Source organism: Syngnathoides biaculeatus, chromosome 5, assembly GCF_019802595.1.
Source record: "Syngnathoides biaculeatus isolate LvHL_M chromosome 5, ASM1980259v1, whole genome shotgun sequence".
Classification (NCBI taxonomy): Eukaryota; Metazoa; Chordata; class Actinopteri; order Syngnathiformes; family Syngnathidae; genus Syngnathoides; species Syngnathoides biaculeatus.
This window is the reverse complement of record NC_084644.1, coordinates 5,657,401-5,671,262: the sequence shown is the minus strand read 5'-3', so window position 1 is coordinate 5,671,262 and position 13,862 is coordinate 5,657,401. Positions and strand designations below refer to the sequence as shown.

At 44.0% G+C, this 13,862-nt stretch overlaps 1 long non-coding RNA gene across 2 annotated transcripts in view; it reads right to left on the bottom strand.

Annotated features, from left to right (window-relative positions):
• The window catches only part of LOC133500275 (uncharacterized), a 102,357-nt gene extending 89,469 nt beyond the window's left edge, over positions 1–12,888 (bottom strand). Inside the window, exons 1-2 of one of the 2 annotated variants that reach the window (XR_009794848.1) lie at positions 12,479–12,888; positions 12,188–12,330 (exon numbers count right to left, since the gene is read on the bottom strand). This is a non-coding gene — a long non-coding RNA (uncharacterized LOC133500275). The remainder of the gene's footprint in view (positions 1–12,187; positions 12,331–12,478) is intronic. The other variant, XR_009794847.1, reaches the window with a different exon arrangement.
• Between the last annotated feature and the right edge of the window lie 974 nt (positions 12,889–13,862).

The following is a 13,862-nucleotide window of genomic DNA, read 5'->3' as shown; positions in this document are numbered from 1 at the left end:
CAGCGGCGGGTGCGTCGCATCCGCAGACCGACCGGAAGCACAATATGAGCCTTCGCCCGGGATACAATTGGAGGTTGCGGCATCGAAAATTACAATAACAGCTGCTGAGTTCTGTTTTCGAGAGCCTGTAAATAAAGACTGAACTTGCATAAAAGTTGATGAGATGCAGGCTTGTTCATTTATTTACTTGAAATAATCTGTTGTTTTGATCAAAGAGCTGCGGGAAAGCGATTTTTGTTTATCATTTGTAGGTTTTGTGGTGGTGACTCATAAACAACGCTTCTCATGCTAATAACTAATAAAGGAACATGGAATATGTCATTGTCTGGTGAGTTTTGTTGGAATCCCCCCCCCCCCCCATCGCAGATTCTCATTAAAGGGGAAATCCAGTACTTTGTATGAACAGTGTATCGAATAGGTCATGTAATATGTAACCTATTTTGACAATGTGATGTGAAATCCTCTCATTTAATAGTGTTTTGAGAAGATTTTTAATCGAGTATGAATTTTCAGGGGCGCTGCCATTTTCACGAGTCACATAATCTACGTGGGCGTATGTGACGTGTTACGTGCCGTTCCAAACACGCTCGATTACATAGGACATCATTATGCCTAGCGCTGATTTCTCGGATTTATCCTCATCTGATGAAGAAATAGCAGAACCGGTGGATCGAGAGGACGGAGGAATACTTCCGTAAAGATTTAAACCTGTGGCTGTAATTAATGTTGCATATTCGGATGATTCTTCGGACGGGAATGACGCGGAATCTGACGAGCGAGCTCCGGCGGCGGGCCGTAAGCCGAGCTTCGAGGCGGCGGAGGCCTTTACCTGAGCTTCGGTGGTGGCGGAGGCCTATGGCCTAGCTTGGCGTCCAGGGACAACGGCTTGGAAGCTCGGCTCGCGGCCCGCCAGCGGAGCTCGCTCGTCAGATTCCGCGTCATTCCCGTCCGAAGAACCATCCGCGGCTGCCGGCCCGGAGCTCCCGGGGGGCCTTTTTTTAATGCACTTATGTCGGCTGTAGGCCTCAGAGTAATGAGACTCCGCGTCATTCTGCCCGAAGAACCATCCGAATATTCAACATTAATTACAGCCACAGGTTCAATTCCTCCGTCTTCCCGATCATCCGATACTGCCATTTCTTCATCAGATGAGGACAAATCAGAGAAATCAGCACTGGCCATAACGGTGTCCCATGTAATCCAGCGTTTGGAACGGCACGCTACATGTCACATCCGGCCACTTAGATCATGTGACTTGCGAAAATGGTGGCGCCCCTGAAAATTTGTAATCGTCGATAAAAATCTTATCAAAACACTTAAATGAGAGATGATTTAACATCACATTGTCAAAATAAGGTAAATATTACGTGACCTATTGGAAACACTGTTCATGCAAAGCACTGGATTTCCCCTTTAAATATGGATTTCAAAGTTTTGGGAACTAACTGCTGGGTATTAATCATGCATTTAACAAGCCAATCATACCTGCAGCTGCACGATTATTTTTTGGGCGGGGCTTAAGAAGTGTACGCGCCGGTGGACTCGAATCTTATACGCTCACACATTTTGAGAGCTAAAATATCAATTTGCTAGAAGACCGATCATGACTCTGCTGATGGAATAATTACAAAGCGGCGCTCAGCCAGATTGCTTTCGGGCTCTTGTGGATGTTTAAACGATTTTTTCTCTTCCCACCCCACCCCCAGTCCTTGAATTGAATAAAGGAGTCTTGCACAAAAGAAAAGCAGCTCAGCAAAATGTCACAAGTCAATGCCAGCTGAGCAGTAAGCCAGGTGTCATGATGAGGATGAGGGGGGAGCAAATTTTCTTCACCTGCCAGGATGGGGATGATAAATCACGGTTCTTATGAAATATATATCCTTCTCCCCATGAATTCTGTGTGTATGCAAAAAAAAAAAGAGTGGGAGTGATGAATTCCTCGACTACGCTTGTAACTCAAAACGATCGCACCTCATGACATCAGTGCCATTCATCTTTTTCAGGCTCTAAAAACATATGTGATGAGTCTTAAGAAAAATAGCACTCTACAGTACTGATCTTGTTGTAGTAAAGACGGAGCCAAGTCCAAAGGCGAAGCTCTCAATTTACCAGTCGATCTACGTTCCTGCCCTCACCCATGGGCATGAGCTGTGGGTCGTGACCGAAAGAACAAGATCCCGGTAACAATGAGCTTCCTCCGCAGGGTGTCCGGGCTCTCCCTGAGAGAGGGGCTCAGTGTCGAGGCGCTGCTCCTCCGCATTGAGAGGAGGCAGATGAGGTGGCTGGGGCATCCGATTCGGTGGTGAGGTGTTCCGGGGATGTCCCACCAGAAAAAGACCACGAGGACGACCCATGACACGCTGGAGAGACTATGTCTCTCGGCTGGCCTGGGAACGCCTCGGGATTTCTCCCGAAGAGCTGGAAGAAGTGGAAGTCTGGGTACCCCTGCTGAAGGGGTAGAAAATGGATGGATAGATGGCTCTTTATGTAAATTTACCGTAACTAAATACAAATGTGAAAAATCAAACATTTTTTGCTTTAATTCAGTAGACATTGTGCTTCTCCTTCTGGTTATGCACCTTGGCCACAGTACAATACAGACAGTTGTTATATTGACATTTGTACACACAATTCTCTTAAGTTTAAGTTGTTTTTTTTTTTTTTTAATTGAGCTCGAATGTGATGACATTCTTCTAACACCTCGACTTTTGTCTTTTAAGATTACAAGATGCTCTGTGGAGAGATTAATAATAATAATAAATACTAATATTGTCATTTTCTCCATCTGTACTCATCTACTAACTTTAAACTACAATCAAGTTAAATAACATGACTGTCAAGAGTTTCTAATTGAGGCTACACAGGACAATAACATTATTGTCATCAGGTAGTAATGCTCTAAAATCTAATATTTACACTGCCAATATTTTTCACCCTAAAGTCCATCCATCCATTTTCTTTTCCGCTTATCCTCACGAGGGTCACACGGAGAGGTGAAGCCTACCCAAGCTGTCAACGGGCAGGAGGCGGGGTACACCCTGAACTGGTTGCCAAACAATCGCAGGGCAAATAGAGACAAACAGTCGCACTCACAAATCACACCTAGGGGCAATTTAGTGTCCAATTAATGTTGCATGTTTTTGGGACACGGGAGGAAACCAGAAAGCTTTTCCTCGTGCAACATTCCTATTTATGAGGGCAATTTTTACAAGCCAATATAAGGATGGGAATTAAGAATTAAATGTAAGTTTTGTTTTTGGGTTAGGTGAGTTACTTTCTAAACAACGTGGTCCCAACAGCGGCATTTCCGGCTCTGGTGATTTAGTGCTCCATTTTGCCCCCGATCCAAAATGGCCATAAACGATTTTCGTTTTTCTTAAAAATCTCTGCGCCGGAGGCTTTTCTTTCTCGTTGGGTATTGAACGTTGCAAGGCGGCAGCCGTACCGCACATCAACGACACGTACGTGATTAAACGCGTTTACCGTCGAAAGCTGACGGCATTTGTGCACCGGCGCTAATTGTGAGACGGAAATCTCGCCGATGAATTCACAAAAGCTTTTGTGTTGACTTGTAATGTCATTGTCAGGATCAAAAGCTGGCCGGATCCAACAGATGTGCGCCGCGAGACTCTTCAGTGATTTGCGCCCCGTTTATCTGCCAAGCCGAAGAGATCAGCGAATGCACGACCTCCTTGTGAAAATAAACTTCTGCTTCTGGTTGAGCCTGAAGAACAGTTCTGTTCTCGGGATTAGCTCAAACGAGAGAACTGGTGCAGGGCGGGTAGTCGGGAGTGAAAAATCCCCCAATTCAAACCAAGCTCGATTGAGAAGAATCCAGACTTTTCCGGTAGTGGATCAGGCCTGTTGTTTTGTGCATCTCCCTACCCGAGTTTATATTAAACCAGAGAAGCAAATAGCTTCACTTTCACTGGATTGGAATCCCCGCTGGCTCCAACTTTCCTAGTGGGTGCTGTCGGACAGCTGGGAGCCACATGAGCCCTTCTTACAGAATCCAGTCAGCCTTTTACATTTGGCTGCATTGGATGTTTACGGCTTTGCCGCGGGTGCTTCACGTCACAACAGAATGTGAGGAAATGGTCACGGAATCAATATGGAAAATTACGTGACGGAGGAGATGCGAACATGATTGAGACAAACACTATAATTAGGCACAGCGGACTTGGAAACACGATCTGAGGACACGAGTCCTTCTCGGGAGGCTCCGCGCAGGTGCCGGTCATCCGCCGAGGGTGCTTCATGCAAGGCCCTCGGTCCACTATTCGGGGATCTCAATGTACCAAAGCAATCTGCAGTAATTACAAGTACGGCCCGCGAGCAGCTGAATAAGTGGAGACTTCTGAGATATTCATCGACTAATAATGTCCCGTTTGGTTTCCGGTGCACACACTGCCACAAGAGCATGCTGGCCGAGAGTGGAACTCTAGTCCAAGCGCCATGGCAACAGGCAAGCACTCGAAACATTTGTCACCTACACTGTAAAATTGTAAGACTATTCGGGCACGTTTTGGGGGAACATAGCAGCAGTTATTCACAGAAACCCCCGCTTCTTTGGGGTCTCTTTCATTTTTACAGATCCCTCGTTTACATTTCGAGATTTTGACTGTGTCCGGTTTGATAGCCTCAGCATGGCATCTCTGCTCTTTGCAGATGATGTGGTTCTTTTGGCTTCATCAAGCCGTGATCTCCAGCTCTCACTGGAGCGCTTCCCGGCCAAGTGTGAAACGGCTGGGATGAGAATCAGCACCTCAAAATCTGAGACTCGTGAATCGTGGAGCTCAGTTGGAAAAGGGGGGCGTGTCGTCTCCGGGTCAGAGTGGAGGAGTTCAAGTTTCTTGAGATCTTGTTCACGAGTGAGGGAAGAATGGAGCGGGAGATCGACAGACGGATCGGTGCAGCGTCTGCAGTGATGTGGACTTTGTATCGGTCCGTTGTGGTGAAGAGGGAGTTCAATCGAAAGGCGAAGCTCTCGATTTACGTTCCGACCTCACCTATGGGCACGAGCTGTGGGTCGTGACCGAAAGAACAAGATCCCGGATATAAGGGGGCCGAAATGAGTTTCCTCTGCAGGGTTTCCGGGCTCTCCCTGAGAGAACGGCTGAGAAGCTCGGTCATCCGGGAGCGTCTCAGTGTCGAGCCGCTTCTCCTCCCCATTGAGAGGAGACAGGTGAGGTGGCTGGGGCATCTGATTCGGACGCCTCCCTGGTGAGGTTTTCCGGACATGTCCAAGTGGAAAGAGACCCCGAGGATGACCCGGGACACGCCGGAGAGACTATGTCTCTCGGCTGGCTTGGGAAGGCCTCAGGATCCCTTCGGAAGAGCTGGAAGAAGTGGCCTGGGTAAGGGAAGACTGGGTATCCCCGCTGAAGCTACTTCCCCCGTGACCTGACCCAGAGAAGCGGTAGAAAATGGATGGATGGATAATAAGATTCTCCACCCACTCGCATCTTGTTTGTACTTCCCTTTCCTGCTTTCTTTTGGGCGTTCTTTCGGCGCACACATTTTGGCGAACGTGACTGCAGTAACCTTCAATGTTATGTATCAAAATATGACAAAGCAGTTCTACACCACTTCAAACTACTTCAATAAATGGATTGTGAAATAAGTAGGGCCACTTCTCAGATATTGACAATGTTTTGATCATTTGAGTAAAAGCAGAAGAGCGCTTCAACGTGATGCATAAATGAAGCTAACGTGCGCAAGGCTACATTTGCTCGCTTCAGTTCTTTTGTCATGTAAGTGCTTGAAAGACATTTTCTGTTGGGAGAAAAATGTTTGCTTAATAAGCTCTCTGAAACGATGCTGAATGCAATGCGCAGATATTATCAATGAACTTCAAACGGACTAGATTAGAGCGCTTACATCAAAGACAACATAATTAAAAATGTAAAAAAAAAAGTTCATTAAAAGCACAGCAGGGTGGCTAAAGACGCACCTCAACTTGTCTTGTTAGGGAGGCTTTACTTGAAGAGACATCAGTGGGAGTACTTGTAGCCTTAAAACGCTCATTAATGCAAAAGCAAAGTGAATGCACTTGAAAGTCTTTGTTCAAACACGGGATTGAAGCAGTAGAAGTTTGTCGCCGTAATTAGTTTTTCTTGGATTTATTACTGTGCGAGTGGCAATGTGCTGGTGCTGGTACATGAGACGCCTTTGTGATTAGTTGAATGAGGAGTATTAGAATCTGCATGATAAAACTTCAGATGTGCTTCTTTGTGCTGGGAACATTAAAGGGGTTCAAGGTGGCGGTTTTTTGGGGCTTCATCTGACTTTGAAAGCTTTTTCAGAGACACCAATTCATTAGCGTACTAAATGTTTTTTCACAAAAACGCCTTTCATGTTCAGGAAAGTGTGTGAAAGATAATCCATCCATCCATTTTCTACGACTTTTCCAGGTCAGGTCGTGGGGGAAGTAGCTTCAGGAGGGATATCCAGACTTCCCTTTCCCCAGCCACTTCTCCCAGTTCTTCCGGAGGGATCCCGAGGGCGTTCCCAAGCCAGCCGAGAGACAGTCTCCCCAGCGTGTGCTGGGTCGTCCCCGAGGTCTCTTTCCGGTGGGACATGCCCAGAACACCTCACCAGGGAGGCGTCCGGATCAGATGCCCCAGCCACCTCATCTGCCTCCTCTCAATGCGGAGTAGCAGCGGCTCGACACTGAGACCCTCCCGGATGACCGAGCTTCTCAGCCGTTCTCTCAGGGAGAGCCCGGAAACCCTGCAGAGGAAACTCATTTCGGCCCCCTTATATCCGGGATCTTGTTCTTTCGGTCACGACCCACAGCTCATGCCCATAAGTGAGAGTAGGAAGGTAATTCGACTGGTAAATTGAAAGCTATGCCTTTTGACTTAGCTCCCTCTTTACCACAACGGACCGATACCAAGTCTGCACCGAAAGACAAATCGATATTTTAAGAAAAATTCCTATTCACAAGGTATCATGTTTTCAATTTGCTGCATGAAAATAAAATTATCTAGAGTGAACATGATCCATTTTTTTTTATAACCTTTTACTGAACAAAATTAGAAATTCATGACACAATTGATGCATGCGACAGGACGTCATTTAAAATTATCCTTTAAGTCAAGTCACACCCTGAAATGTAGACTGATCAATCACAGCACAGTACGGAACCGGGCCCCCTACAGTTTAGATGCTTCACTAAAAGCACTGGTTTTGACTCAAAACTTTTTTAAATTGAATAAACCTTGAAAATGTCACAAAAAAATAGCATAAATCTTGCAAATGCCACAAAAACAAAAATAACATGCACATAAAGACAAATAAAAGCTCAGAGAGGAGCTTACCCTTATCAATAAGTGGCTTTTATTGCTTCACTAGAATTTGACAAGCCTCATACTTCAGATTTCCTCCTTTCGATCTGATGAATCGAGCAAGAGCCCAAACCTCAGATTGAAAAGAAAAACCACGCAGCTCTGCTGTTTGCTCTCGAGCCATCATTTGCATCTTTGAGCGTTTCCACTTTACATGCGCGTAGAACTTAATTTGCATAGAAAGATCGAGAACAATTGTTCCAAATCAGCAAACAGTTGAAGCCAGACGTTTCTATAGATTGTGCAAAAACACAAATTTCATTGTTTTTTTGTCTCGGTGTCTGAAGTCAAATCAAACTAAACCTTTCCTGTTTCACATCAGTCAGGATCACCAAAATTATTTAATTTTGTTAAATGCCACAATCATAAGAGAGGACTTAATATAATTATCTTCGAGGTCAAACGTTTATGTAAATTTCCTTAGTACGGAGCAGCATTTCCTTTGAATTGCATGACTTGGGTCAAGCATTTTGGATAACCTTCCAAAAGTTTCTGACAGTACTCTGATGGAATCCTGGGCCAGCTTTGTCGGTTGCCTTGCTCGCACGCCGCCTCTGCAGATCTGGCCACAAATTTTCGACGGGATGCACATCAGGGCTTTGTGATGTCCACTCCAAGACATTGACATTGACTTTGTTATCCTCAAGCCACTAATGAACCATTTTGACAGTACGCTTCGGGTCAATGTCCATTTGGAAGACCCATTTGTGTCCAACTTTTAGCTTCCTGGCTGATGGCAAAAGATGTTGCCTTAATATCTCCATGATGTCGCCCATGTTATGAAGAGCTCCAGTTCCTTCTGCAGCAAAACAGCCCTAAAAAAAAAAAAAAAAAACGATGCTGCCACCTCCATCCTTCACAGTTGGTTCGGTGTTCTCGGGTCAACAAGCTTCCACCTTTTTCCTCACGATGTAAAGTTGGTCATAGTAGCCAAACAGCTCCACTTTAGCGTCATCAGACAACAGAACAAATCTCCAGAAGTAAATCTTCTTCTCTTTGTCTTGCTGTCTTTTTGCAAACTGTCATCTGTCTGGTTTTGTTTCTTTAGGACTAATGGCTTCATTTTTTGGTGAGAGGTCTTTCAGCCCACGTCAATGCAGGACTCGTTTCACCGTGGATAATGACACTTTCTTACCAGCATATTCACAAGATCTTTAGCTTTTGCTCTGGGATTTATTCGCACATTTGAGACAAAAACTTGTTCATCTCTGGGACACAGAGCCCGTCTACTTCCTGAGTGATGTGATGCTCGAACATCTCCATATTTGTATTTGCGTATAATTGCTTGAACAGATGAGCACGACACATTCAACCATCTAGAAATTGCACCCAAGGATGAGGCAGACTTGTGGAACTCTACAATTCTTTCTCTTGATTTCCTGGCCGATTTCTTTTGGTTTTCCCATGATTTCAAACAAGGAAGCAGAGGGTTTGAGGTGTGGCCTTAAGTACATCCCCAGGCCTGCCGCCAATTAACTCGCATCCTGTCAGTTAACCTATAAGGAACTTCCAAAGCCATGAGGCTCATCATCCGAGCTTCCCCCTGCTCTTTAAAGAAATAGTACTTTTTGTGTGCGCAAACTTTTGACCTCAAAGAAAATAATATAAAATTCTCTGAGAAATTCTCTCATATTATTGAGGCCTTCAAAAAAAAATTAAACAAGTTTGGTAATTCTGACTGACCAGAAACAGGAGAGGTTTAGTGTGATTTGACTTCAGTCAATGAGACGGAAAAAATGAAATGTGTGTTTTTGCACAATGTATGTAAACAGCATATTGTATCACGTTCTAATGGCTTAATAGGAGACACAAATAAATAACGTCTCGCTGTTGGACACATTCAGCCCGCTAACTAAATAAACAATCTTCAGTTCTCGTGTACTGATTGGGAACACAGATAAGGAGTGAGGAGTTTTTCCCCTCCCTCCTTGCGGAGACTGCAACATGGCAAGTATAATCCACTCAACCGAGAAATGTGCAGCATGGAAACAAAAAAATATGGACCAGCGACTGGATTTTGCACAAACGACGCAGCAATTTCCCCCCCAAACCGTAATGGAATGTGACAATAACATTTCGGTGCGGATTGCGAAAAAAACAGAGACTGGAGAAATTTATTGGTTCAATTATTTTTATAGCGAGGTTCCTTTGTTTACAAACACAACGAGGGCGGTTTTAAGGTTACGAATGGCGTGCATGAAACTAGTTTGGACAACATCGTATGAATACATTCTCTCAGCACAAGAAGGCAACCTCGGTTACTGCCGTAATTACTATTTTTCGTACAAATATTTACTGAGAGCAGTTTTTTTTTTACTGCTGCGTTAATGTATATCTGAGCTAGCCTACGCCACGTTCAATAATACAAATGTGTGTTTTGTCGCCAAGGTGGAATGGAACCAAGTTGTACCAAGGACACCACGTATACGCTGTTGGCTGTCACAACAGACGAGACAGATATTGAAAGAGATCATTCTATGGAAAACCAGATGAAAAGACGAGAAAAGATTGATGGATTTCAGCATTTAAACGTGATGGATGGCGCCCAACCAAATACGCCTGCGTAGCGATCACTTCATTTCAGGTCAGAATTATTCTTCTCAATCTCAAATTCCCAAAAAGTATTTCTAATGCCAAGTTGTCTCATTTGAGAACAATGCGTCTTAAAAAATAAAATAAAATAAAATAGTCGGTCACAGAGAAGTTTAGGTGGTGTGTTTGTGTGCGTGTGGCCGCAATACACTTCCATGTACGGAGGAGACGACTCCCAGTCCTAAAAATTTTCCCCAATAATGGTTAATGAATGCGTGTTTGCGTAAAACCAGGGGTCATTTATTTAAATATTGGTATTTGTATTGAAAAAAATCAGAGTTGCTCCATCACGATGTGCGATTTATTGTTGATTGAGAACAGATCCAGCAACGAAGTATTTCTTTGCGTCCGGACTTTTCTACGCTTTCAAACTCTCCCGTGTAAATCTCGACGACTTACTCGCAAGATCCATGTGTAGATCCAGTTGTCCAAGACAAGCGGAAGCGGGTTAACAGTCCACTTTATCGCCGAAAACATCAACTTCGGCATGAAATATGGGTCCTCTATGCTAAGCGTTTCTCATTTTCCTACATACCTTCGTTTATTATCGCCTTCTAAATGTTTGACGGTATCGGACAAAACTCTGGGCGTTGTGCTATGAGGCGTATTTTCGTATCGTCTCAACGGACTTAGCATTGAACGATGCTTTGTTTGACCGGCGATATGGCCAGTCACGTGATTTCGGTGACGTCGGTGCACGAGCTCTATAAAGGAGTCCTCGTTAGATAGGCAAAACTAAGTGCCTGACATACAGGACATTTCCAACGGCGACAAATGATCTCATTTGTCCAGCAGAGTAAATACGCCATGACACACCTGAAAAAGACATGCTGCATTTCCACTGTTTGGGATTTGGTCGTTTCCAACTGTAATTGCGGCTAATGTGTTCTTCATACAAATATTTAATTGGGGTGAAACTACGACTGCATTAGCAGTAGTTAACGGCACATTCAGAAAAATCGGATTACGTCAAAGCCAAGGGAATTTGACTCAGAGGATCCCCTGTACATTGTAGTGTGTGTGTGTGAGCGCCACCTACAGGACCAAAGTGAAACAACACGGCACCTTATGCTTTGTTTCAATAAAAGGATCCCAGTGGCGGGTCAAGGGTGGGAGATAGCAGGAGTGGGCAGGGTGTTGACACTTCTAGGGTGGGGGTGTTGCCAACGGGGGGAAAGTGCCTGAACATCACTGAGATCTCAAGACTATCGAAGTATTCTAGTGCAAAAACCCGCTGGAGAGTGCCAGAAAGTTTGGTTGCAAATGCAGGGGACGGATCGCCCGAAAAGGATAAAAAGACATAAACGCAGACCCAATAAAAACAAGAACAAAACATTGGACTACGCTGAGTTACAAAGAGTTAACAAAATGATTCTCACAAATGGTTCTGCATATTAATAATGAGTTGGGGACGCAGTCATGTTTGTGCAGGGCATTTGTTTTGTTTTTTGAAGACAATTCTGCTGTCCCTTTGTTCTTAGACATTCCTTTTCTCTTTGATTATATTGCACCCACCAATGACCAGCCCCCAAACCTCTGAACAACCCACACGCAAACTTGAAATATTTAAATTATTATATTTATTCATAACTAAACATATTAATGCTCATTGACAGAGTCTGTATACAATCCCCTGCGACTGACTTGTCGGAGTTACGGAACGTCTCCTCTGAAAAATATTGTCTCTAGTTGTGAAGGAAAATTCAGGACACAAAAGGCAAAAATAGCCGCTGGATTCGTTATTTAAGACCTTCGTAACTTAATATTTGGTTCCAGCCTTGACGAAAGTACACATTTTAGTCAAAGTTTGCACGTATTGAACAAAATCCCCAACAAGGGGGTGATATGTAAAAAAAAAAAAAAAAAATCTCTTCAACATGTTAGGGAAGGAAAAATAAATGTGAGCTGCAGTACCCAACTTTGACCAGCAGATGACAGCGACCGCTGTTTGGCCAGTGAGACTCGCAGTTTGAAGCGAAGAACAAAACAGCAAATGCGGTAATGCTAATCACGAACGTTTGCAACAAAACGATCGGTGTCCAATTAAATAACTTTTAAACTAAATATTGAATGACGGACAGTCCTTCCTGCACCTTACTACTTGAGCTACCCAGCGTCACGTCACTTGTCCTTCACAGTCGAGTTGGTAACCACAAAACCCAGTAACTTAAAAATAAATAAATAAAAAGGTTGCTACAAGTATCATGAAGAATTAAAACAATAATAATAAATTAAACCCACTCCACCTTGACTTCTTGGCTTGCAAGTTTCTTTTCTTGACAAGTATCGTTGTCCTTGCAGATTTATCCGAAGGAGCGACAGCTTTCCACTCGAAGTTGTAGAAAATTCTCTGGGTCCTTTCCTTCCCTTCCTCTTGCCCGTTATTTTTCTTGGACACACATAGAATTTGCAAAAGGTTGGTACAAATTCCAAAAAAAAAAAAAAAAAAAAAAAAAAACCAACAACAACAGCAACAAAAAAAAAAAAAAAGAAATAGCAAAGGCATACTTTGAGATTATCAGACAAAAGAAACTCACCATAGAGTATCGTAGTGCCCCCGACACAAAATGGCGGCAATGGCCGGCACAGAACGGATACAAGAAATGTTCGCCCAATTAGCAATATTTTAGTTCGTTCTGTGATTCGTAAAAAGCAACTGTTATACAATTGATGCAGCAAATTGTCTGAAAATGATGCCCACACGGGCGGCACGGTGGAGCAGCTAGTAAAGCGTTGGGTCTCACAGTTCTGATGTCCTGGGTCCAATCTTGGGTTGGACTCACCTGTGTAGTTTGCATGTTCTCCCCCGTTCCCGCGTGGGTTTCCTCCCACATTCCAAAAACACGCAACATTAATTTGGACACTCCAAATTGCCCGTAGGCGTGATTGTGAGTGCGGCTGTTTGTCTCTATGTGCTCTGCGATTGGCTGGCAACCAGTTCAGGGTATAACCCCGCCTCCTGCCCGTTGACAGCTGGGATAGGCTCCAGCATTCCCCGCGACCCTCGTGAGGATAAGCAGCTAAGAAGAATGGATGGATGATGCCTACATAAACTTATAAACGCCTGAAGACACCAAAGAACTACTTTGCAATGGACCTTTCCGACTGGCGATCTTAAGCTCCGCCCCCTTATCTACAGTAAACGCATCAGATAACGAAGCAAAACTGTTCCAGCACAAAATGCAAATTTAACAGGATGCATCACCTTGCTGCTGAACATGACAGGTTTAAAAATAATAATAAACAGATAGACTAAGCAATTTAGTCAAAATATAATCCGCATAATTCGGCAAGCAGATAAAATGGTGCCAAAGCAATACTTTTATAGTACGGGGCTTGGCATGAACACAAAAACAGCAATTATGTGCATTTTTTTAAAGGAGATAACACAGGATAAGTTACACCCCCCCCCCAAAAAAAAAAAAAAAATCACAAGGAGCAGGGAAATACTGCACACATATCACCACTCGTTGATAAAATGACCTTTGCGATTGTTCATCCATGCATTTTCTGAGGCGCTTATCCTCACGAGGGTCACAGGAGTGCTGGAGCCTATTCCAGTCGTCAACAGGCAGGAAGCGGTGTACACCCTGAATTTTTTGCCAGCCAATCGCAGGGCACATGGGAGACAAACAGGTGCACTCACAATGGTAATTTGAAAGGGCAATTTCAGTCATTTTCAGATTCACAATTCTCGCAAATTTGCATTCTATTGTGAAATGGAGGAGGTAATTTTGTCCGTTTGTGATTGGCGATTCCGTTCATGTATCATCGTTTTGCCCATTCGAGAGAACAAGTACTGTATGACAAACATGCGGAATTAGGACGGATTTACACGTTTCACAAAAACGACATTTTCAGCTGAAAAAAAACTCGGAATCCCGCAAATCCACGGAAAATTTCATCCCTGGAGAGCCAAAG